The sequence below is a fragment of the Anolis sagrei genome, chromosome 4 (genome assembly GCF_037176765.1).
Source record: "Anolis sagrei isolate rAnoSag1 chromosome 4, rAnoSag1.mat, whole genome shotgun sequence".
NCBI lineage: Eukaryota > Metazoa > Chordata > Lepidosauria > Squamata > Dactyloidae > Anolis > Anolis sagrei.
The window spans coordinates 53,801,736-53,826,748 of NC_090024.1; the positions used below are offsets into that span (position 1 = coordinate 53,801,736).

Genomic DNA, 25,013 nt, shown 5'->3' on the forward strand with positions numbered 1-25,013 from the left:
CTGTACATAGTAGGATTATTCAAACAGCACAAAGAGCTAGGGATCTGCTATTTGCATGCACAGTGAAGTATCAAACTAAGGTTACTTGCATTCTAATGATACTAATTGATACATATTGTATCAAACTAAGGTTACATATAAATTAGGGCAAAGAGTTCTAAGCTTGTTGCCTTGAAAGCTCAGCAATTTCCTCTCTAGTTGGTTTCAGTTTAAAAAATAGTTTCATAACAGCTATGTTTAATTTGTTAATACACTTCAACATTTACAACAGTAGTCCAGAAGACTGAAGATGCAATATGTTTACCATACTCTGTGTTAAACTAGCAACATATTTCAGCTTATGTAGGAAAAAAGTTGCTGTTAGCGTAACTTCCTCTGCTAGAAATATGAAAACATGCATTACAGACAACTACAATTGCTTTTTTGATTAATGCTTTTTGAACAAAACTCACCACTGCTATAATTGCACAATGAAGCCCCACACTGAAGAATTACATTGTGGCTTACTAGGCCATGAATTATACTGCAATATCTGAGGGAATAATTGCAGGGAGAAACATTTAACAGAAATCCCCTGGGAGTTATCTGGGAAAGTATCTGTTGATCTAAGGGGGGGGGGCACTCCAGGGACCATGAGGCCTCTTAGATAGGCAGATCTATCTATCTATCCATCCATCTATCTCAAATTACGGTTACATATACTTCAGATAAAGCTTATATATACAGAAGATAAAGTTTAAGCAATATACCTGTTCTCTGTTATAGGTAAGTCTAGCTTATATTTGCTATAATTTGGAAACAAATTTTGACTGCCCTAGAGCAGCACATGAAAGGAAAGTTAAGTTGGGGGGGGAGGGGGGGAGAATAAGGAACTTGTAAAAAGCCCACTTAAATCTGCCTATATGTGTGCGTGCATGTGTATGTGTGTGTGTGTGTGTGTGTGTGTGTATATATATATATATAGAGAGAGAGAGAGAGAGAGAGACTGTTTGTAAGAAGCCTACTTCAACTGCTTCCTTCCCCCTCCTATCTCTCTCTATATGCAGTTTCAAGTGGGCACTTTACAAACTCCTTATTCTATCCCCCCCAAAAACCTTTCCCTTCTGCTGCTCTAAGGCAGTCAAAATTTGTTTCCAAATGGTAGTAACTATGAGCTAGACTTACCTGTAACAGAGAACAATAAGAATGTATATTGCTTAAACTTTATCAGCAGGAAGCATCTTCAAAAGCAGCCATTCCAGCATCTCTCTCTCTCTCTCTCTCTCTCTCACACACACACACACACACCTCTTCTAGTATGTGATGAAGGAATTTACCACGTCATACTAAAACCATCACTGCATTGTTCCAGCTCAGAGCTTTCCTAACATTTCATGTTGGTGACACACTTTTTAGACACATATGATTTGCAACACAATAATTCAATTTTACTAGCAAACTGGAGGTTAAATGAACTCCTTGTAAGAGATACAGACACATACATTAATTGTAATAACAAAGTATATGGGGATACAACATAAGCTCATGATTTTTGGCATTTTTCATTTTGTTCACATTGACATACCTACACACTGCAGTTCACACACAAACATGTTCTAGCTGATAGCCTGGTAAGGGCTTCGTATATGCGAGGGAACCTATCAAGGGGTAACCACATAGTGCAAACTGAGGAGTCCACTTGAGTGCACCATTGGTATTCCTGAGCTGGGCTTGCCTAAAAGCTCAAAGTCCATTGAGAGGGCCTCAGTGGCATATGAGGGGTTCACAGGCCTCATTTCCCCTTGAAACTGGATCTTAACACATGCAGCCAAAATTGTGACAGAAAAAGAAACATATAATTTGCAAAAAATATGTATTAGAAATCCAGGGTGAGTAGTTACGAAGGCATTTCAACCCTGAATACTGGGGAGAGCTTCAAGATTGTGACAGGGCTCCTTAGAAGACTGGAGGTAAGCCAGCAGTTTAAATATCTCATGCCTGGAGATGCCCTGCCACCTTGCCTCTAGTTTTTCTGATTTTATTTGGGCTCACAAAAACAGTGCTTCTAGAACAATGGTGGTTCCTGGATTACCAGTGGTCCACAAAAATGAAAATATGGCCTGCGGTCTCACCATTACTACACATTGCCTCAAAACCATGCAGCAACGAGAGTGACTGGTCTTGAGAAACCCTCTTGTAGTGTTGAAGCAACGGGGATGTTGGGAGGAGAGAGGCTCACTACCCACAGTAGATTACTACTACCACATCAGCTCTAGATTAATAAATACAGTTTTTTGTGGGTGAGCAGATTATGACTATTGGATGGTATGTGTTCTGTATCAGAAACTAGAGCTGATGTGGTCTATCCAATGCAGTTTTCTGAATCAGCACCTCAAGTAACCAAACCAAATCTAAAGTTGACGAAAAAAAGATTTGTAACTGTTTGGTACTAATGTTGGAGTGGTCCCTGGCCAAAGTGGTCTGTTTTCAAGTGGTACCTAGTCAAAAAAAGATTGGGAACCACTGCCATAGAACCAACACATCCAGATCAAGCTGGTAGTTCTCTGCTGCTACACACTATCCTGCAGCCTGAAAAGGGGTCCACAGTTAAGTTTGGGGGGCCTGCCATAATAAAGAAGTGTGTGCTAAGATTGTGAAAGGGTTGTGTATGTGAAGTACCTTTCTTTCCAGTATTTTTTCCCCTTCCTCCTTGATTTTCTGACAACGCATTTGAAAAATGGAAGAAAATCTTGTCAAACATTGGAAGAAAACAGAAAGGAGTGGTTGAAGAGTAGTGTACAAGTGGCCCACCAGAGAAGAAGCACATACTGAGCAACCAGGGACAGCATCCATGTTGAACCCTCTTGTTGTCATAAATATTCCTGATTTATTTCTTATTAATTATTATTTCTAAAAAAACAATAACTATTTATCATGTCTGAGGAACATTTCTTTATGGGGTGAGTCTGGTTTTTTTTCTTATTTTATAGATGAAACTGTTTCTTCCTTTTCTCCTGAATTCTCTCTGCATCTTCTCCTTTTAAACTAACTCATTCCCTTTCCATGGCTGTGTTGGGGAGACATTGATTTTCCAGAATGCACACAGATCTCTTTTCTCTCAAACTCAAAACAAGGATAAGGTATAAAAGAGAAGGTGTGAAATCAATCATGGACCACTTCTAGAAGTAGGTTCAAATTGAGACAATTAAATTAGTGTCCTTCTTCGAACATAAACATGAGTAATGTAGAAGTGACCATTTCCCCCCACACAGTCATAACATAGTAGTACATTCTAATTTTTATCTCTGTTCTGTTGCAGGGATTTGTTTTATATCTATACCGTGTATATCCAAATCTGAGGGAAGATTTTCCTTACCCCTCCTTTTTCATGCTTGCCAGACAGTCTCCTGTAGCAGGTTCAATACCTGGGAGACTATAAATCTAGTGTAAAAAGACCTTAAGACATTAATGTAAAGGTTCATCTTAAAAATATGTTTAAAGCACTACTCTCCTGGTACCTCCTAGTCTGCAGCAACATTTAAAAAAAGAAATAACATAATTGTTACTTTCATCTGGTAGGGCAGATAACAAAGCTGCGCATGCATATTTCTGAAACCAGATTGCATGCTAACATTATTTAAAAATAGATTTATCATACATTTGAAATCTAGGCCACATAAAAAGGCCTTGTGTTTAACAGGAATGATTCTTTGAACCCTGCATTTTCTAAAAACATCTCCTCCTTGGATTTTTGAAAGGCTTTCTACACATTGCCATCTTGTGGATGTGCTATCTAATTGTAGGCATTGTTCTCTAGTCTCACATTGCATACAGTTTGCTATCTATGGCTTTGTTATAGATGTGATACTTGCTTGATAAATATATTTTGTATTGTTATAAATTTACTACAGTACTGAAAGTGCATTTGTTTAGATACACATTGTAAATATGGATAATTTATATTTTTGTTTTTGTACACTTCATGCAAGTCACTTAGGTCAGATAAAATTTATTTATTTTATTTATTTCATCTACTTATACCCCGCCCTTCTCACCCCGGGGGGGACTCAGGGCGGCTTACAAAGGAGGCACAATTAGATGCCCAAATCACACAACAAACAATACAAAATATAACAGTTCAACAATTAAAATGAAACATCAATACCTATTAAAATCATAAAAACTATCTCATGTCAGAGTCCATATATCCATTCCATTCCATTCTCCTTGTCTATCGATAGGTCCTTTGATCAGTTGTCAGCATGGCCAAAAGCTTGGTCCCACATCCAGGTCTTTAGTTTTTTCCTAAACGCTAGAAGGGAAGTTGTCGATCTGATCTCCCCGGGGAGTGAGTTCCACAGGTGGGGGGCCACCACTGAGAAGGCCCTGCTCCTCGTCCCCGCCAGTTTCACTTGTGCCACTGGCGGGGTCGAGAGCAGGGCCTCCCCAGAAGATCTTAAACTTCGAGGTGGGATGTAGAGGGAGATCCGTTCGGACAGATACACTGGGCCGGAACCGTATAGGGTTTTGTAGGTCAAAACCAGCACTTTGAATTGTGCTCAGAATTGGATCGGCAGCCAGTGGAGCTGACGCAAAAGACAGTACATAGATTTAACAATAAATTGCAGATCATATCTATATTAGTAATGAAACAAAAAAACAAAACTTACTTTGTGCATTCAAGCACCTTCTCCAGTTGTTAGAATGAACTATTTCTCGCAGCAATTTGGTGCTAGAAAACAAAACAAAGCAACATTTAGCCCAATTATATATTGCTTTCCCACAGGTACAAATCCATTTATTGGCTGTAAAATGAAAAAGCCTTTCATTGTAATTTTTATTATGCTACTCCCACTCAATCAATTCACATTGATAACTACACTGCCAACAGGATGTACCTCTGAAATTTATTATTTGAAATCATAGTCAAAACATAATGCCTGGAATCTGCAGAAGGTACCTAGAAATACATATAATTTCTTCACTCTAATGAGCAAGCCCTTCTGAGTAATGGGAATTGGTCATACTGCAATTCTTACACAATAACTGGTGTAAACAATGAAATGTAAATACCCACAGGACATATCACAATCTCTGTCTGAATGTTACATCATAAGGACAAAACTATTTTTTTTCCAAAGACAATATTTCATTTATGTTCAAACTTAAGTAAAAAAGGAACACAAGTTTGAAAATTTACTTTTTGTTCTGCTTTGTACTGACAAAGTATAGCAACAAGAAAACTCTTTTTTACACTCTGTGTTTGCTCATGCATATGCTGCTACATATTTCCAAAGATGTCATGATACATATATGTGCCATCCTTCAGGAATAGCGACCATTTTGGATGAATCAGCATGTGCATCTACACTAGGCATGGGCAAACTTTAGCCCTCCAGGTGATTTGGACTTAAACTCCCACAATTCCTTACAGTCTACCGGGTGTTAGGAATTATGGGAGCTGAAGTTCAAAACACCAGGAGGGATGAAGTTTGCCCATGCCTGATCTACACTGTAGAATTCACACAATTTGACACCACTTTAACTGCCATGGTTCAATGCTATGGAATTATGGGAGCTGTAGTTTTACAAGGTCTTAAGCCTTCTTTACCAACAAAGTTTCTAGTGCCTCACCAAACTACTACTCATGATTCCATAGCATTAACCTATGGTTGTTAAAGTGAGATATCTTGAAGTTGGAACTCAAATTTAAACATGAAATTTGTTTATGTTTCATATACACTTTATGCACATGGCCTGAAAGTAATTTTATACAATATTTTAAAAAATAATTTGTGTATGAAACAAAGCTTGAGCACAGTGAACCATAAGAAAACAAAGATGTTCCTATCTGAGCCACTCATGTGGACAATTTTATATTTTAGAGTATTTTGGAATTCTGGACAAAGGATGCTTATTAACCTGTAATATAAATATTGCCAGATTCTTTCACAGAGTTTTGCATATACAAGACCTACTCACAGTTCGGCATATACAACTACAGTTATTCATCCCGAAGCAACATTTTGGTTTACTGGAGTGAGAATTAAACTACATGTATGGATAGACTTTCTCCATATATAGGTCAGTATGCAAAAGAAGCCTGCTGCTGAAACACTCGGGCCCCATGTACCTCAGACGAGACTTTTGACTGCAGCTTTCCAGGCATGTTCAGAAATGGCTCGAGGGCTGCATGTAATTTTGATAATGTGTGGATGGGTTGAAGTAGGATGGGAAAGGGGAAACATTCTAAAATTGCTAGTGGGTTTAGCCTACAATTCATTATCAAACCTCAAAATGCAAAGAAACACATTAAATACTATGTGAGGATATTGTATGTATCTAAACAACTGTAATCACAAACAGAGATGTTCCCTAGAAGTGAGGAAGAAACACATGAATAGCCTAAGGAAATGGCAGTTATTGAAAAACATATGCACAGCAACAATTCACAGCATACATATATTGTTTGTCATTTTCTTCTATGAAACCATAAAAGGCTATTACTTTTAACATGAGTTTCATACCCTCCCAAAGTAGAGAGGGCACCAACATGGCTTGTGGAAGTATGTACAGCTGAGAATAAAATTAGGCTCCATTCTGTTCCACTGTCCCAATTCTAGATAGACAGGTTACTCAATGGCACTGGAAATTAAACATTTTCCCCTACTTTGGTGCACTCTCTTTTGTAAGCAGCCATCATTCTGGAGGCAAACTCCAGCCCTTTAGATTTTGCTTGATTTCAGCTCCTGTTTTTCATTGCACGAAAGTTGCAGTACACCAACATCTGAAAAGATTCATTTTGTCCATCCCTACCTTAGAATAAGCAAAGTAAAAATGCACAATACCATCAACAACAACAACAATTTCTAATCTGCTAATGATCGCAAAGATCAAAATGACACTGAGGCCCCGTCCACACAGCTGAATAAAATCCCACATTTTCTGCTTTGAACTGGAATATATGGCAATGTGGACTCAGATAACCCAGTTCAAAGCAGATATTGTGAGATTTTCTGCCTTGATATTCTGGGTTATATGACTGTGTGGAAGGGCCCCGAGATAATAATAATGATCTTTTGCAGATATTCATATGCCACTATTGATTTCTACATACTCACCAGTGCATTATCTGCATTTATTAGGCAAACAATCAGCCAAACCGGTGTGGCTTGCAGGGGCAGAAGCCAATCTAATGAATATGTCTGCAAATTAGAAATCCATGACTAAGCAGCAGCAATCTTGTTCTCATCTTAATAACTGACAAAATGCTGCAGCATCTTCCATTAATTATGCATCATCCTACTTCATCTTTTACCCTTTTTATAGACAAATCTGGACTTTTAGCTGTATGGCCAGCCCTCCAGAAGTTGGGGAGAGGAGTTAATGGTGGGCAGAGCAGATTGATAGAAGGTAAGCATTCCCACCAGGAAGACAAGCGGACAAATGTCAGCATGCTGGAAGAAGCAAAGACCACCAGCAATGAAGCGATGGTCCTCTGCCATCAACCCCACGGGATCGGCCACATTGTCCGGATGCCCAACCACCATCTCCCAAAGCAGTTGCTCTACTCTGAGCTCAAGAATGGAAAATGGAATGTTGGTGGGTAGGAAAAGAGATTTAAAGATGGGCTCAAAACCAACCTTAAAAACTGTGGAATAGACACTGACAATTGGAAAGCCCTGGCCCTTGAGCGCTCCAGCTGGAGGTCAGCTGTGAGCAGCAGTTCTGTAGAATTTGAAGAGCACAAATGGAGGGTGAAAGAGAGAAACGTGCCAAGAGGAAGGCACATCAAGCCAACCCCTACCTAGATTGCCTTCCACCTGGAAACCAATGCCCTCACTGCAGAAGATGCAGATCAAGAATACGGCTCCATAGTCACCTACGGACGCACCAGTACACTGATTTTGGAAGACTATCCTATAGGACAACGAGGGGTCGCCTAAGTAAGAAAGTAAGTAAGGTTCTTTTCTAAGTTTAATTTAATTTATTTTTAAAGAAAAAGCATATGTGTGCACTGATAGTTGTGTATCAGTATATCAATATCAGCACGCTACTGCTTAACAGAAATATTTTTTATTTGCATGCAGAAATAGTAGTGTGTCCACAGCTGAAAAGAATGCGAAAGCCTGGTCATGTGGAATGCCCTCTTAACAGCAAAATGAATTTGCCAGTGGGAAATATGTGGCCAGTTACGATGATCTCTATATTATATTATATCATATTATTGATCAATTACCAGCATTTCACTAAGATGTGTGTGGTGTTAACATTGTCCCTTCAGGCTCATTTTGGATTGGGTAAAACAAAATGTTGAGCATATTTTTTCATCTTTATGGATAAGTGTTAGGTGTCTATGTTGTATAGCTTGCAAATAACTTACATTTAAAGAATTTTCACATTCATTGTAAAGATATCATTTTTACTGTTTTGAAACTCACCAAGTGAACTGTAGATGACCTTTACTCATTTGCCTGTTTTTACAGCACCTTGATGTTTTAACATAGCATGATGTATTTTCTTATAAATTGAAACTGTCAGTTTCCCTCACACTGAAACCAGCTATCTGGTCTTGGCCAGTTTCCTCTTTCTAACACTTACAGCATGATAGCAAAGTGTAAATTTAAACTTCCAGATTATATGGAGTGTTAAAATATGAGATTTTAATGATTAATTCAGTATTTAAAAATGATGCAAAGAAGCCACTCATGGTTCAGTACCCCACATTGGATTAGCTAGGCCAGTATTGCCTACACCAAATGGCTGTTACTCTACCAGGGCCCTTCCACACAGCCATATAACCCAGAATATCAAAGCAGAATAAACCACAATATCTGCTTTGAACTAGGTTATCTGAGTCCACACTGACAGATATCCCAGTTCAAAGCAGCTATTGTGAGATTTTATTGAGCTATGTGGAAGGCCCCCCAGGCTACAGAAAGAGGACTTTTGCAGATCCACTGCAACTGTATTAAACATGCGAACTTTTGCAATATTTTATTTTTATCTTTCAATGCTATGGAATCATGGGAGTTGTAGGTCTTAATATTCGCTGCCAGATAGTGCTGGTGCATCAACAAACTGCAATTAAATTTCTTCAGCTGAAAACATTTATGGCTGAAATTTGTGTGGAAGGCTTTGTAGATATTACTGGGAGTCTGAGGTGATCAACAGGATTGTTTGCAATCCACAAGCTGCACAATTCTCTGTTCCATTGAGTCATCTGCATACAATACTTGGATGCCAAAAGCCAAACTAGGGCAGCTTTGCACAATCAGGGTGGGACTAGTAATATATTATTATTTATACCCCACCTTGTTATTCATTTACTATATTTATACCCCGCCCTTCTCACACCAGAGGGGACTCCAAGAGTGACATAAAAATGGCAACAATTAAATGCCATATAAACAACATGTAAAAATAACAAGAATATAAAGCAACTATACATTAAAAACCAATTCATAGAATCACAGAATCAAAGAGTTGGAAGAGACCTCATAGGCCATCCAGTCCAACTCCCTGCCAAGAAGCAGGAATATTGCATTCAAATCACCCCTGGTGATTAAACAGATGGCCATCCAGCCTCCGTTTAAAAGCTTCCAAAGAAGGAGCCTCCACCACACTCCGGGGCAGAGAGTTCCACTGCTGAACGACTCTCACAGTCAGGAAGTTCTTCCTCGTGTTCAGATGGAATCTCCTCTCTTGTAGTTTGAAGCCATTGTTCAGCGTCCTAGTCTCCAAGGAAGCAGAAAACAAGCTTGCTCCCTCCTCCCTGTGGCTTCCTCTCACATATTTATACATGGCTATCATATCTCCTCTCAGTCTTCTCTTCTTCAGGCTAAACATGCCCAGCTCCTTAATTAAAACCACACAAATTCAAAATCTCCCCCGAACTGGACTCAAAGTGGCTTAACATAAAAGCATCCACATCACCATTTAAAATATATAAATACACGAACATTAAAACAGGATTAAATATAAACAGTATTTTTTTAAATCCCAGTTAAAAATCATTAGTCTGATTTCCTGTACTATGTATACATGAAACCATGTTTGTATAGTTAATGCATGAAGAAGTCCCTTACGTCTGATTTCTGGCTTCTTTGCATGAGAGGTGGGAAACCTAAGGCCCTTTCAATGTTGATGGATTCCAGTTCCCAAACTACTGGTTGGCTGTGACTGATAGGAACTAATGTCCACCAATAAATGTTAGACACTTCTCCCAAATTTTCTGTAAACACCCATGAACATTGTGTAAAATTCATTCTGGAAGAGTCATATTTTCTTTTAAATACTATTTTATTTAACTGAAAAAAGTACTTCTGTATAGTTCAGGCATCCTCTGAGTATGAAAAAGCTATTTTGTTTTGGGTTGGCGAATTTTACTTCCAAATTGACAGTGAAATGGTTAAATATCTCTTAGAAGGAATTATTAAATAACCCATTTTGAACAGATGAATACGGACCTATAACTCTTGCTAGTATCTGTCACAAAGATACTATTGTTAGTATCTGTCACAATGTTCTATATTTTCACTCATGTGTTGGCAGATAAATGTGTCAGCAGAGGAGTATGTTACTAATTGCTTGCAATCTGAAGTACACATTAGGAAATCAGAGCCTTTGAACTCAGTAGGACTTTGTTCCAAGCAAATACGTCTCTTAATATCAGGGTATAACAGCTATCCACTTAAAGTTCCAACAGACACCCGCAGCAGCAGCAAAATAAGAAACATTTCACTGTGGAAGACATGCTAGATTACTTCTCTGTTGCACATGCTGTTTAAGTTTCTCAACAAATATTGTATCCAATGACACAACACCAGCGGCACCACTTTTCATCATTTGAGAGGCTGACAAAAAGTCATCACAATACTCACAGTTGAACTCTCTCAACTTCAAATGATAAGGAATGAAGAGCTGGTAGCACCTAATTCAACCAAGATCTATAAAATTTGCTCAAGGCCACAAGCAGAGCTGTCAGAGTTCCCCATCATGCTATCTACAGATGGCTCCAAAGCTTTCATGAGTAAATAATCACATCGATATAGACAATGCCTTATAAATCTGTTTATTTATCTTGGCGCAAACAGCACCATAGCTAGTGTGTTGCTGTTTTTAAAGACACTGACAATACACAAGTCATTCTTGTGCAAATTTGACACAATGTTATTGAAATGTTTCTCAATTCTGGCTGTGAAAAACTATTGCATCAATTTGAATGAACAAAATTAGATTTTGAAACATTCATCCATCACCAGCTACTTCTCTCCCTGCTCAAATGTACCACTAGGCCCGCCAATTCGATCTGGTCTGTAATACTGTTTTTATTTTATTTTATTTATTTACTTAGTTTTATACTGCACCCCTTCTCCCTCACTGAGTGGCTAACTAAGGAATATTTATTTCCTTTCTGCACCACCACTGAAAATCTCTGTGTGATTGATAGCATAGAGCTATAATCATCATAGAATACACACCATAAAAGACTGATTGCTTTTAGTGCATATAAACCACTAGCTGTGCCCTGCCACGCGTTGCTGTGGCCTATAGTAAAACTTATCAAAGTTGAGGTAGATATCTGGACTATTATGAAAGAGAGGTACCTACCTATTCCTTCCCCCTTTTCCTCCCCCTTTCTCTCCTTTCTTCCTTCTCTACCTCTTTCTTTCTTTCACTACTTGGTTTCATCCTTCTCTCTTTCCTTCATTCCCTCCCCCTTTCTTCCTTTGCCTTTCTTCCCTCCCTGTTTGCTTCCTTCTTTCACTTTTTATTTCCTTTTATTTTACCACCATCATAACAATAACAATAATGCAATGCATTGCCTCTGGGACCTGACACCTCTCCCATTCCTCCAGGGTCTCATAGGAACAATAGCATAATAATAATAATAATAATAATAATAATAATAATAATAATAATAGAAATAACAACCTTTACCCGCCACGTGTTGCTGTGGCCAATCTTCCCTCTTTCTCTCCTTCTTTCCCTCCTTCCTTCCTTCCTTCCCTCCCATCTTTCCTTCTCCTCTTCTTTCTCTATCTCTTTCCTTCCTTCCTCCTTTTTCTTTCTTTTCTGCTGTCTCTCTTTTCTTTTCTTCCATCTTTCCTTTTCTTTCCTTTTCTTCTTCCTTCTTTCTCTAACTTTCCTTCCTTCCCCCTTTTTCTTTACCTCCCTTTCTCTTTCTTCCTTCTTTCCTTCCTTCCTTCCTGTCTTTCCTAGATTTTGACAGGGCGGGAAGGGGCGGGGTGGGGTTTGGAGGTGGCGTGAAGTAAAAGGAGGTAAGATTGGGGTGGGGGAGTGATGGAGCGTGGGGTTGCGTGTGTGTGTGCGGCGGCGGGGGGAGTGGGGTTGCGTGTGTGCGTGCGGCGGCGGGGGGAGTGATGGAGCATGGGGTTGCGTGTGTGTGTGCGCGGCGGCGGGGGGAGTGGGGTTGCGTGTGTGCGTGCGGCAGCGGGGGAAGTGATGGAGTGTGGGGTTGCGTGTGTGTGTGTGGCGGCGGGGGGAGTGATGGAGTGTGGGGTTGTGTGTGTATGTGCGGCAGGGGTGTGTGTGTGTGCGGGAAGCGGTGCGGCGGGGCTTGGAGTGGGCATGGTTTCCGCAGAGGTAACGTTGGCCGGAAGGGCATGTGCGCGCGCGAGGGAACTTGCGGCTGGGCACCAATGCGCATGCTCACTTGTTTTGCCGTTTTGTGAGTGTGTTGTTGTGTTGTTTTTCATTTTGCGTAGATACGTTTGTACCTTGTGGGTTGTGTTATGGGCATGGGAATTTTGGTTAAGTTTCATTGGGGTTTTTTTGAGTTTTGTTTTTTTGCCGTTTTGAGTGTGTTGTTGTGTTGTTTTTCATTTTGAGTAATATGTTTGTACCTTGTGGGTTGTGTTATGAGCATGGGAATTTTGGTTAAGTTTCGTTGGTTTTTTTAGAGTTTTATCCTTTTGCCGTTTTGTGAGTGTGTTGTTGTGTTGTTTTTCATTTTGAGTAGATATGTTTGTACCTTGTGGGTTGTGTTATGGGCATGGGAATTTTGGTTAAGTTTCGTTGGGGGATTTTTGAGTTTTGTTGTTTTGCCGTTTTGTGAGTGTGTTGTTGTGTTGTTTTTCATTTTGAGTAGATATGTTTGTACCTTGTGGGTTGTGTTATGGACATGGGAATTTTGGTTAAGTTTCGTTGGGGGGTTTTTGAGTTTTGTTTCCTCGTTGGATGCCCCTAACAAATTTATATATATAGATTGGGTTTCATCCATGGACTGCACAAGTTTTGTGTGTCATCAAGTTTCCAGACCTCAATGAGTAGCTAGCCTAGAGACAGAGCCAGGCTGAGGGATCCCCCCCCCCCACATTCCAATACATGTTTTCCCAAAAGGGGCTTTGTCTTTACTCTTCCTCCTTGCCACTGTCTCCTCCCCTTTGATGATGTACAGAGTGAGGCAGCACAACTTCCCTTTTTTTCAAAACTTAATAAAACTCATTATATGAATCAGAATTTTTTTATATAATGTAGGCTCATACCTAAAGTTTTGTTTTTTGTAGTTTTGAAGATGAAATTAGGTAGGTGACGTCCCCCATTCTCCATTCTCCATACACTGAGTAAACCAATTTCTGGCGTTTGTCATGACTCTTGCCAGCATAGCATATGTTGGCAATTTCTTCCTGGATGTAGGTCTTCAAATCTTGTAAGGTCCTTGGATGGTTCACATAAACACGGGATTTCAAAAAACCCCATAGCAAAAAATCACAAGGCGCCAATTTTGGAGAGTGGACCGGCCACTCCAAATCCGCTCGAAAAGTAGGCCTCAACGGCAAAAGCACGCTCCTCACTGTTCCAACGCATGATGGTGACTGAACTGTGTGAGAACAAAACTTTATACTCCCGCCTCTCAAACGAGACCACTAGCGCTCCCCTACGTCTTCAACCGACTGAATGGCATGCATTTTAAAAAAGGAAGTTATTCTGCCTCACCCTGTAGTAATGGAATTCTGTGAGGGAACTTCCTCTTTAAGTTTTCTTATTGTCCTGGGTTGACCATGTGCTCTCCACCATTGTCTCTTCTGCCTTTTCTTCCTTCCAGTAAGGACGCATTCTGCCTTTCTCTAGGCAAAATGTAGCTGAAGGGATCTTTTTACCTCTTTTAGAAGATGAGACTTACTAAGCTAGTTAGCCCCAAGACCTTTTCTTTCAAGAATGTATTTCTTTTACTTCATTAAATATTTTTGAACCTAAAGTTCTGACTCTGCAATCCTGATCCATCCAAAGATATAAAATGCTATCTTAAATTTGCCACATGTAAGTTTCTGCTGGTTATGAAGTTTACTTCTGGTACTCTGCTATATTTATGTTGGAATCACCCCAACTGAGGGTTATTCTGAGTCTGACAACTCAGATTCCCCAACATAAACACATCTGCCTATATACTACTACATTCACACATATGGCAACAAATCTAGTTTGGGATCTTATGATGCTGCTCCCAGGGATTTTGTTTCTCTAGCAATTAAAGATAGGGAATGTTAAAGAGCAAGGCCATATTCTTGAGAGCTTGAGAGTTTATCAAGTGCTGGAGATAATAGTTCAAATGTTATAGATAGAATTGGGTGAATAGATCAAGAATCCACCAGTAGAAAGGGAAAAAGATTAAATAAGAAACTGGGAGAAATGGCTCTTAGATACACTGATGCACAGAGCAAGGGAAATAAACAAGACGAACTTGAACCTTTCATACAGCAAAGCAAACATGATACAATAAGTATCACTGAAACCTGGTGGGATAAGTCTCATGATTGGAATTTAGTAATAGAGGAGTATAACCTATTTCAGAGAAATAAACCAAACAGGAAAGGAGTAGGAGTATGATTATATGTCAAGGATGTTTACAAGATATTCATGACTAAAATTCTGGAAACCAGATTGAGAGCATCTGGGTAAAAAGTGAAGTGGGACAGAAACAACAGTGATATCATTGTGGAGATTTACTACAAACGTGTAAGCCAGATTCAAAATTTGCACTATGCCTTCCTGGAACAGATGATCAAACACACAGAAAGGAGGGAAGCAGTAGTAATAAGAGCTTTCAGCTATTCTGATATTTATTGGAAGTAAAATTCTGCCAAAAATAGAAGATCAAACATATTCCTCACTTGACTTGCAAACCATTTATTTGTCCAGAAGGTGGGACAGGAGACAAAGAGGTCAGCTATTTTAGATGGCCTGGTTAATGGGGTGGAAGTGGTGGGATCTTAGGTTGGGGTTACCGTGTTTTCCTGGAATTTGTTATACAGTAGAAAGAAGATATCAAGATTAGTCAGAAAAATCATTATAGACTTTAAGAAAATCAATTTCAGTAAATGTGATAGGTTTGCCTTAGGTTTGCAAATGAGTTGAAAGTGCAAAATAGCATGTACAAAACTCACAGCATTTTCCTAATTCCAAATTCAAAATGGGCAACCAAACAGCAAAATCTAAACCTTTTACAGAATTTAGGCAACTGCAATGTTCTGTAATCCTATAAATATGTCACTGAATGTATATCTATCATAGTGGAAATAAAGTAAAGTATGATTAAGTCCTGTATGTATAGCAGAGCTATTTAAGTAAGTGGTCTGTTGGGAGGGGGTAAGAGTATGGGGTATTGGAAGTAGCTGGTGATGGGCTTTGTGGGTGAATTTAAGAGTTGAATGCTGTCATTTAGTTCACAGTTCAGCAGTTGCTTCAGTCTGTTAGTGACAGTCAGTTGGAGCAGAAGAACAATTCAGAAATAGTAGTGATGAATCAGTGAATTCAGTCAGGTTATTCTAGTCAGCTGAATTTTAGTCAGAGGGAGAGTGGTGCGACTGATATAGGTATATATATATTAAATCAGCATCACGGATCTTGTAACTATATGTTTCAGCTTTCAGCACATAAAGTATTCATGGTCTGTATGTTTATTATATTCAAGTCCAAATATACCAGATCTCATCTGATCTAGGAAGATAAACAGGGTCAGCTCTTGTTAGTACTTGGATGGGAGACCACCAAGGAATACAAGGATATATTTCAGAGTAAGGAACTGGAAAAAACTAGCGATAGCATGTCTAAGAAAATCCTATAAAAAATTAATCAGACCACCATAAATTGGCAGGTGACTTGAAGGCACATGCATGCACACATGTTTGTTTTCTGTTTATTAAATATATTGTAAAATACACATCCAGAACTTTGCAATACTATCACTAGACTGGTTAAGCAGAAACAATATACAGCTACAGTGTGTCTGTGGTGGCAGCAGAGCTTCAATTTTGGTTGGTATCTTTGATGATTGTGCTGGATCATAGGCTATCACTCATGGTCTAATATGATTGCCTTCCAAGTATAGAGTCTTTTCAGTGGGTCCGTAAGTGTCTGTGCTGGGACAAATGAATCAACACTAAACTAGTCAGAATGATAAATGTCATAGCATGTGATATCAGTTTAAACAACTGATGGTGGGTCTCAAATGTGATGCCCACTGGTAGGATTACAGAGCTAGCTTCCCACACAGTGATCATGGGGACAAAGAAAGATTCCCAAAAATGGCCGAGAAGAGCAATAAATGAGTTGTTTTTTAAAACTCACATTTGATGGCATTGAGAAAGTGGAACAAGTAGAGGTTCCCCTATTTAGTAGTGGTAGCAGTGGGACAAGTAAACGACTTCCCCAACAGTTGGAGATAGACATGGAAGAAAAAGAGTTATCCCACAGCTATCAAGTCAAGTATGAAAAAAGCTCCTTTTATAAAATGTTGCCAAACACAGCAACGACATTATTTTCAGCTCAGCACAGTCAGACTGAAAATGTTATTAGTGAGAAGGGTGGAAGGAAAAGATGAATGAAAATATTTCTATTTTTACATGAATGCTTTTACCTTCTACAGTCAACTTCATTGGGCTTAAGCCATTTGCTCAAGGTCAAAGTAAACAGCATCAGTTTACGGATGAGTAGTCGCTGTATTCACTGATGCAACCAGTTCTTATCTGTGACTCTATTACTGAGGATGGAAGTCCTTTGGAGTAAAAATAATCCACTATAAAAATCTATTCCAAAAAGAGAAACATTTACTAAAAAAGCATGTGTCACAATACCAGGGAAGTAGTTTATGTACAGAAGGGCATTAAGGAATTATGTTTTATAATAATGTTCAAGATATTAACAATTCCTGGACATAAGAAAGGGACTGATTTCCATTTAGTTGGAAGAAAAATAGACCACTGCTCTATCCAATTCAGTGTGATTTATTTCAAGGAACAAACATGGTGCCAGCAACCAGTAGCTCCTTTCAAGTAGACAAAAACAAGATCCATGCCCTCATTCAGACACACACTTTTGTGTGCCAAGAAGACATAAATGCTGTAGCTTCTACCACTTTGAAACCTTATCACAATATTCTTCTGTTTTCCTTCCCATTACATTTGTTGTCAAACTGAAGCCCATTGTTTTCTAAAATATCAATCAAGTTCAGGATAAACCGATGTCTGCGGGGGGAAAAGACATATACCAAATTTTAAAATGTAGGTTAAATTGTGTAAGAAACCCATCCTATGCCATCTATTTAAACAATATGCATATCAGAAGGGGAAATAAATGTTTTTGACAGACAGCACTTTTACAGTCACCAGAAAATTTATTCTAAAGTCTATGTATCCATGTAAATATAATTAGCCAACCCAAATAGTTACACAGAGTGATTAACAAGAAGAGGAAAACTGTCACTATGCTAATTAAATGAACCCCAGAAACCCATCTTGTGCCATCTACTTGAAATTAGGATTAGTTTTATCTTCACAATGTAGTTCAGATTTGTAGACGCACAGACACATGTCTGTGGAACACACTCCCCAGGGAAATCATATTGGCTCCATCTCTCTTTTCCTTCAAGAAAAAGCTCAAAACATAGTTTTGGGACTAGGCATTTGGGCAGCAGGCTTAACAGCAGTTGCAATATTATATTTTAATTTGAGAATGCAAGGCTTTGGACTAGGTCTCTCAATTGAACTTGGATGCAGTTATATTGTTATAGTAATAATAATGTTTTAAATGTTTTAAATTGTTATTTTATAATTTAATGTTTTAATTAACGGCGCTCCATGCAGTCAAGCCGGCCACATGACCTTGGAGTTGTCTATGGACAACGCAGGCTCTTCGGCTTAGAAATGGAGATGAGCACCACACCTCAGAGTCAGACATGACTGGACTTAATGTCAGGGGACAACCTTTACCCTTTTTAATTAATGTTGAATCTGTGTTAGATTGTTATGGTGTATGTGTTGGCATCAAATTGCTGCCAATTGTAAGCCGCCCCGAGTCCCCCCTCGGGGGTTGAGAAGGACGGGGTACAAATGTTTGAAATAAATAAATAAATAAATAAATTTTCAGACTTACCCACTGAACAGTAATAAATGTATGGAGTTATTTAATCCTATATGAATTTTGATCTGACATTGTGTCAATGATCTTTATACTACTGCTTTATTTTTAGCATTAATTCAGCTCTACTTTAATATAAATTGCTGTGAAAATTAATTTTCAAAAGCAGGATAAAAGTGATTTAGATAACTTTAAAATTTTAAACATTCAGAATTTTCCAGCACTTGCATGGAAGAGCTCATTCTCTTTTGTTGCTACAGACCATTCAATTTCTATTTCCACCCAAAACCTCAATGAAATATGCAGATGGACAACAATGTGCTGAAGCAGACAGTTTATAAACAGGAGCTACTTTCCACTTAGGAGGTAGCAGACTTATTTGAATATAGAATTATTAGCAAAAGAGGAATGCTATCTTCCATGTCTGACAGGCTTTTGCTGAGAAGCCACATTAAAGGTGCCAAACAGCTACTGGGCAGCAGCAGTAGTGGGAGGTGACCCTGGCAAAGGATCTCTCAGAGACAATGGCAGGGTCGCCATTGCTAATGGTAGTTAGTACTGTGCAGAAGGAGTCACAGTCATCCTCCATTTGAATATTTTTTACAAGAAAACCCTCTAAGACAACAATCCAAATCCAAAATGAAACAAGAAATACAAGTCACACTGACATATCATATTGATCATATATGTTAATAATCAAATCCATAAAAGAGAAACCAATAAATGAAGGGGGGCAGCTATATTTCGGATACATGATGAGAAGGCATGAATAACTAAAAAAGACAATAATGTTTGGTAAGGCAGAAAGCAGTAGGGAAAAAAGGAAGACCACATTACAGACTCAAACAAGTAACAGTTTTAATGGTCTACTATTTTACAATATATACTGCTGACTTGGAGGTCTCTCATTCATATGGTCATCATAAGTAAAAAATGATTTGACAACACTTAGCATTTGATAACTCGAAACCATTCTAATCCAAATAAGTGATTAGGGTTTCAATCTTCTGTGTACTTTAATACATGTATTTTTAGAAATAAGTTTTAATAAGTTTATTTTATATAATGATTGTGTTTTTAGCTACCTGCCTCAAGGAGAGACAGGAGAGAAATAAAATGATGATGATGTAGTTAATCTTAAAGGCCTCATCAGACTAGAGAAGAAATTCACTTAAAATCCGGTTTCTGCCTCCTGCAGAATTCTGGGGTTTGTAGTTTAGGGAAGAGCTTTTAACACCCTCACTAAACTACAAGCCCCAGAATTCTGCAAGAGGCAGAATTAGAGATCTTTCTCTAATGTGATGCGGTAAACAAAAAAGGACTTTTTGAAGAAATGTGTAGAGAATCCTTCTTCAGGCATACAAGATAAAGCAGATAGAAATGACTTTTTAAAAAAATGTTTTTCATACAGTTCTTATTTTCTTTTTCATATATATATATATATATATATATATATATATATATAGTTTTTAGATTACAAGATTCTGTCTACATGTTTAGGTTTGTAAAATGAGGCTTCCATGGTGGTACGTGCGTGTATCTGGTCTCCTTCAGTGCTCCAAAAGGTTCATAATCTTATGCAGGAGAGAACTGGAAGGAGTATCAGGAGGGATCAGAAATAATTAGCCATTCAGTTTTTGACTCAACTAGAACAAATCAAAACTGTGCTAAGGTAGAAATCCAAGAAGCTACTGGATTATTGTTACTTTCCCCCTCTGGCTTTTTACAACATTACATTCTTTTGTCAGTGCTACTACTTCCATTCCAAATGCTGTGTTGTCCTTAAGATCTCTTGCCATTCAATAAACCAATGTTGGCTGTAAAGTCTGAACCAAGGGTCTTTCCCAATAGTACCTTTCACAGTAGCTAAAGAAGCAGGGTTTATACCACTGCTATGCCACTGGGAGCATAATATTGCTTTTCACACGCCACCTTTGGTTACACGATTGCAGTGATAGTTCATGGTATCGCCTGGGGGAAAAATCTTCTATGGCCATTCCACATCTTCCCCAAATGTTTTCTCACCCCTCTTCCTTATTTGGTCATTTCCAGGGAGGCTGCCATCACTTTTCCCTATCCTACATTTAATTTTTTAAGAAACAATAATTGTTGCCATTGCAATAAAGTACTTCAGCACACTCCAAACTCCTGTGCTTCTATACTACTATAGTAACGGACTAAAATGGATTAAGACCAATAAAAATAGACACTGGGAGACTAAGGGCCCTTCCATGCAGCCAGGCCTGTAGCTGGGGGGGGGGGGGGGTTAGGGGTTCAATGCCCCCCCCCCAAGTTTTTCAGGTTAAAAAAACAACCTGGTTTCCTCGTGAATTTTAACTGGTTAACCAAATCCCCATGATAAGTCTATGAGACACAAAAAATTAACAGTCCCTCCAGAACTGCAAGCACTATCTCAAGCAAATATTGACAATTTATTCACACTGTCATTACTTGCAGCAATAGCCGATGTAGTGAAGCAAGCAAGTTGGGGGGGGGGGGTTGAATGCTCTCATTAAGGAGGCCAGACTTGGTGGGGGTGGTTGACAGGGAAGGAGCTGCAGGTTATTGAAGGCTGCTCTGCCCCCTGCTGTGCTCTTTGCTTCAGTGTGAGCTAGGAGGCAGGTTTCACACCCCCCCCCCGAAATTTTCACACACACAACCCCCCCCCCCCCATTTTTTTCTGGCTATGACCCTGCATGCAGCCATATAACTCAGACTATCAAGACGGAAAATCCCACAATATCTGCTTTGAACTGGATTATCTGAGTCCACACTGCCATATATTCCTGTTCAAAACAGATAATGTGGGAATTGGTTTGCTGTGAGTTTTCTGGGCTATATAGCAATTTTCCAGAAGCATTCTGGAACATGTCCATGCAGCCCAGAAAAACTCACAGCAAACCAGTGATTCCAGTCATGAAAGCCTTCAACAACATAATGTGGGATTTTATTGTGGTGCGTGGACATGGCCTGTGACAATCTGCCAGGAAAACTTCACCCATAGTGTACTCAGTCATTCCCTCCACTTCCTTTACATATATTAAATAACAAAAGAAGGTCCGACCGTACTTTGAGGAAGCATGCCAACAATATACCTGAAATACACACCTGATCTCTACATTGGGATATTTGTGAAAGGGATATTTTGCTACTAGGGGTTTGCAACATGAAAAACAACAACCCATATGCAATTAATTTGATGACATATCTACAGAGTGATTAGAAGGAAAATCCGATTTTTAAAAAAACCAACACAGATGTTTGCTTTTTCAATTCCTCCTACATATTGAAGCTGTTGGAAGCTGTTCGGTTTTAAAATTAGAACACGTTAAAATGGGAACGCAATTCTAGCTGTCTGCTAAACTATGTGACATCACCACTGATTGTAGAAAAATATCTTAATATTTTCTTCAGGATTTACTTCTGGGCTAGTTTAGCTGCCTGGCAGAGTTCCAACACCCAGGCACATTCCTAAATCTGACACTTGTCTTGTGTGTTTAAGGGATTATGCTAACAGGACGGCCAAAGCTGTGGCCCACCAACAACCAGTTTAAGTTACATTTCTGTGTTTGAGCTTGATGACAGAGCTTTCCTTGCTGAAGTGAATTAGGACTATGCTTTAGCATAGTCACTGGAAGCTGTAGTCCAGAAAAGTGAATTATTAAATCTCTCCACTAATTCAGAAGGCTCTTATTTTTTCAGATGGGACAGGCAATGATAACGATAAGAAGACATCAAAAATTAGTTTCATGCTAAAGTCATTTGAGAGTAAAGTTTTTCCTAATGTTCAGGTGGGATTTCCTTTTCTGTAATTTGAAACCATTGCTCTGAGTCCTAGGTTCCAGGGTAGTAGAAACAAACCTACTCCCTCTTTCTTATGGCATCTTTTCATGTTTTTATACATTGCTATCATGTCTCCTCTCAACCTTCTCTTCTGCAAGCTAAATATGGCCAGTTCTTTAAGATGATCCTCATAGGGATTAATGGTCTCCAGACCTTTGATCATTTTAGTGGACCTCCTCTTTTGTATGTGTCAGACACAAATCTTCAAGTCACATGTCACCTACTACTCTAAAAATAATTTCTATGTTATTTTAAATGTTGAGAAGATGAAAGGTACAAAGCCTGTAGAATAAGAATGATGAGGCATAAATCAAATTTGTAAGGCAGTTCAGGAGTAAAGCAAAAGCCATGTCCACTTCATTGCACTTTGGGAAGCGCGCTAGCATGCTTCCAGGATGCTTCCTCTACAGAGTCCCCCGGATCTGATCAGATGGCGTAAGACAACTTCCGCAGGGACACCATAGAGGAAGCATACTGGCAGCATGCTAGGATACTTCCCAGTGAACATGGGAGGCTTCCCGTTTTCTTATAGAGAAGCATGCAGGGAAGCTGGGTGGCAATGCTTTTCCCCATGTGATGGGGAAAGCGGCACAGTAGGTGATGCATGGTGTGGGTCAGTGGTTTCCCTGCACTGCCTGCTAGATTCACCATGCTGTGTGGCAAATCCCTCTGCTGTTGCCCCATTTTGGATCTCAGTGTGATGAGGACTCATACCTGACCCTTCTCAAATTAAGTGAGTGAGCAGGGGAGAAAACATTTTGAAATTGGGTTGTAGATCAGTGAATAAGGGTCAAACAAAGGAAAAATGCAACCACAAAGGGAAGCACATCATCTTCTCTCATTTGCCATCTCTTCTTACGAGACATACAGACTTCTGATTCAAAACATACAACCATATATGAATTTTGAAATCCAGATTTAGAATGTGAATTGGCAAATAGGCACAGTGACACATTTTTCTGTTCACTTTTCTGTGAGAGTTGAGAGTTGCCTTAGTTATTTCCCTATTACATTTGTTCCACCGCAGATAGTTAAAAACAGAGTGCTGTTCTTTCTCTAGCATTGTGGGGAATAATGGGTGGAGCAGGAACCCTGCTCTTACTCTGAAACCACAAATGGAGTTGTTCACTCTCTGATGATTCATGTCAGAAATATAGGATGATTAAAAGAATACAGAATGTTAGCTTAAGTTGCTAAAAATGTAGGCATGAAAGGCCATTTAAACAATCTATTTTTAAATCACAAATAAGACTAGAGAGACTAGACAGCTTGTTAGCATGCTAGATGCTTTAAAAGAAACTGCAAACAAGGATTCAATCAACTTTCCCCTCACTTCTATGATACATTTATCTCTTTATTTCTGCATATTGATCAAATGTATAATAGCTTTACCTGAGGCAATTTTTCTGAATTCCTAATTCTTATGTATAAAGCTACCACACTACCTCACATCTTTTTCCTAATCTACATTTTCTCTATTTCTTTTGTTCAATGTAGGTATACCCATTGTTCAGAATCCGTGACTTTATAGTACCCTATGTGATGCCACAAGAGTATTTATGTAAAATTTAAAGCAAAAATATATTAATCCTAATAATAAATACTAAACAAAATACGGCTAGTGCCCTAATTCCCATAAAATAAATCATACCCATAAAATAAGCTGTATCAGGATTTCTAAGCATTTGTGCAATATACGCCATACCCAGAAAATAAGAAATAGTGATAGGTGTCACTATCCAGCATACAAGGTTGGCTCCCACATCAGGTCTCGGTTGTTCTGTGCTGGGGTTGTGCTGCAAACTGAGGCATGGGGAGGGGGGGGGGCATAGAAAATGAAAGTAAGAGTCTCTTCTCAAGTGAGAAGTAGGACGCTCTGCTTTAAGTATTGTGTGTCCTCAGGGAAAAGAAGTAAAGTTGTGGCTGCCGTTTTACTCAGCACTATGGGTCTCTCTTCCCCAGCACCAACCAGCAACAGTCTGTGGGTGTCTCTCACTCCGCACGAACACCAGTAAAGCTGTTGCACCCCATCACTGATCTGCAATAGTCTGTGGGTATCTCTCACTTCACACAAACACCAGGGGGTAGGGGAAAAGCTTCAGCAATCAGTCTGCTGTTGAGCTCAGAGAGATCATCCCAGAAATGCAGGTTGTTGTACCATTTATATAAATAAAAATGTAATGTTTGTTTGTGGGATTAACATAACTCAAAACCACTGAACAAACTGACACAAAATTTGAACACTACACTCCTAACAGACCAACGAGTGACCATCACTCATAACCTCCTCCCCAGAAATAGTGGAAAGGACTTAAAACCCCCAATGAAGCTAAATAACGATACAGCACATGTGCGAAAACGACAGCTCCCAGCATCCCCTAGACAAGGCCCTTTGGGGGAGGAGGATGCTCCAAATGCACTGCTTCCAAACTGCAAGCTTGCTTCTCCTTGGATTTCTTTGAGAGCATCCCAATCTTTATATATTTCCTATTTCCTATTCCTGGACTGAAACTCCCAGCAATTCTCCAGACAGATAAGATATATAGATTAGATAGAGATGGATATTAGGTACATCGATAAATCTGGAGGGCTGCTGGGAGTTACAGTCCAGGAATAGGTAGAGAAGGAAGAAAGGAGAGAAAGAAAGAAGAAAAAGAGGGAGGGAAGCTTAGCCACAGCAACATGTGGCAGGTACAGCTAGTACTTAATAAAAATATGACATTACCTGAAAATAAGCCATAATACATCTTCTGGAGGAAAAATAAATATAAGAGAGTGTCTTATTTTCAGGAAACACAGTATAGGTTTCA

At 39.1% G+C, this 25,013-nt stretch overlaps 1 protein-coding gene across 1 annotated transcript in view; it reads right to left on the bottom strand.

Moving 5' to 3' along the window:
* The window catches only part of MAPRE2 (microtubule associated protein RP/EB family member 2), a 132,467-nt gene that overhangs the window by 88,147 nt on the left and 19,307 nt on the right, over nt 1-25,013 (bottom strand). The window contains exon 2 of the mRNA XM_060775272.2: nt 4,650-4,711. The gene's annotated coding sequence lies outside the window, so the exon portion shown is untranslated. The remainder of the gene's footprint in view (nt 1-4,649; nt 4,712-25,013) is intronic.